The sequence below is a fragment of the Meleagris gallopavo genome, chromosome 3, assembly GCF_000146605.3.
Source record: "Meleagris gallopavo isolate NT-WF06-2002-E0010 breed Aviagen turkey brand Nicholas breeding stock chromosome 3, Turkey_5.1, whole genome shotgun sequence".
Classification (NCBI taxonomy): domain Eukaryota; kingdom Metazoa; phylum Chordata; class Aves; order Galliformes; family Phasianidae; genus Meleagris; species Meleagris gallopavo.
Window position 1 is genome coordinate 57,267,386 of NC_015013.2, and position 2,348 is coordinate 57,269,733.

Consider the following 2,348-nt stretch of genomic DNA (forward strand, 5'->3'; position numbering starts at 1 on the left):
TCGGTTCCTATCATTTTGACAGATGTCTTTATTCTACTTATTTGCTGTTACTGTGTTTCTTCAATGCATATTTTGTTCCCATGCCTCCTTGTTATTATCTTTATGATAGAAAGTGACTTAAAACTGTGACTTCAGTACATGTTACTGCAATGCCTAAGCCCCAGTGCTTCCTCAAAGGGTAGGGTACATCTTCACCAGCTCCAATGGGGTTTCACCTAATTATAGAAGAACCTCGACTTTTGGGGTTCCACTTACCAACCACTTTTATCTGTCAACAAGTAGATGAAAACAAACAGCGGTTTGCCCTTGGCCAGCAACCATTGCTTCTTCCCGAGTTCTGACATGAAGAACTGACACGTATGCATAAAAGTTGGAGCTCCCCTTTGGAATAAAGTGCCTTTAGTACAACCCAGGCCAAAACAATCACTTATATTTGGTGAGGTATTGGAACGGGCTGCCTAGAGAGGTGATGGAGTCACCATCCCTGGAGGTCTTCAAGGAAAGAATGGCTGTTGCACTGAGTGACATAGTCTAGAGCAGTCACAGGCATGGGTTGGAAGTTGGACTAAATGATCTTAGTCATCTTTACAACCTTAACAATTCTATGATTTTCTACCAGCTTACCTGTCCCATTCCAACAGAGTCCAGGCACAGAACTGCACCCAGGTCCCAGGACCTGTGCTGTGCTGAGCAGTAAATACATGGCAGGTTAAATTCTTACAGACCAAGAGACACCAACTAGCAAGAGGTTCGTACAGAATAAGTATTTTATTCATGATGTAATTTTTTTTTATTTACATTAAAGTTTTCTTGTATTTTGAACTCTGTTTGGATATCGAAATTAACAACTTTATGTGACTGTGCACCTGCTCTAAAAGAAATGGAGATAACACAGTTCTTTTCTGTAAAAGAAAAAAGAAAACTGCCTGTCAAAATCAAAGCTGATTTTTCTCATTCCCAGTAATTATTTTCTCACTTTCAAATTAATATGAGTGGAAAATGTAGTTTGCTATAATATAATAAATAGAAGACATTGGGTAATTAGTAGTGCTGGTATATTTCTAAAGTACTAAACAGACAAACAATAAACTGTGAATTTAATCACAAGTTCTTATACAGTTTAAAGACAGGAAAATTAGAGCTCTCAGCTACAGTCATTTGAGTAATCAAATCTGATCTGCATTATTTATTAGTTATTACATGCCAAGTGATTCCAACTGTACATTGCCTGAAATCATTCCAAAGCAAACATACCTTTGTTTCTGTTTTCTTTTTTCTTTCTTTCTTTTTTTTTTTAAATCAATGGCATTGCATAATTCATATTAATTCTGAGTTGCTTTCTTCATTTCCCGTGGACAACACAAATCAGTGATACTCTCTATTACTTGGATAGGCATCCAGCATCATCCAGAAAATCATTTTCAGATCTCTCCCTGATCAAAAGCATTGACAAGATGCCTTCTTTTGGATTTTTATTTTTATTTTTTTAAATCCCTTTCCCTGTGGTTATTTAACTTACTTTTCACTTTAGGATATACTTGTGATATGCTCCCGAAAACACTGTAGGAACTTTTGCCTGTATAATAAAATGGCTGAAGCATATTGGGTAATATTTCTGTTGGTAACACTTTTATTCCACTTGACTAATTAATCCAAACTGATGAAGTTTGAAGAAGCAGCATTATGCAGCTTTATACAGTTAGTTTTGTTGGATCAAGCCTTAATTTTGGGTGACTTCTTGCTCCAACACTTTAAAAAGGGAATTACTTAAAATACCATTGTTTATTTTCATTCCTTAGCAACCAAAGAGATACAGAAATAAGTATTGGTTACCTTCATTTTCTGCCAGAAAAGCAGGTTTGGCGTTTTATATGTCACTGTAAAAACTAAATAAAGTATTCACATCAATTGTGAACGATTTGTGCCAGCAAAAGTTAAAGCATCAAAGAAACCTCTTTAAAATGCTAACAAATTTACTTACAAACACCTATATTTATTATTTCATAAATAGGCGCAACAGGTTCCATAAAAAAAGATTAAATACAGACACAGTATGAAGAAACAATACATAGCCATATGTAAAGGTTATAATTTAGCTGTCTCCAATCTGTTTCTGCATCTAATAAAATATCAGGTAAGCATTTGGCAGTTTTATACATAAAAGGACTTAAATGACATTTACTAACCAGTACACATAAAGTGATTTTCTTTTAAAAAAAGAAGCGTTTTTAGGCAGTACAAAATAAATGTGTTTGCTCTTTATCAACACTGGTTTTCCTCTCATTTTTGTGTTTATTTCATGAGACACAGCCAATATTTTAATTAATATAATTTGGGAATATTTTGCT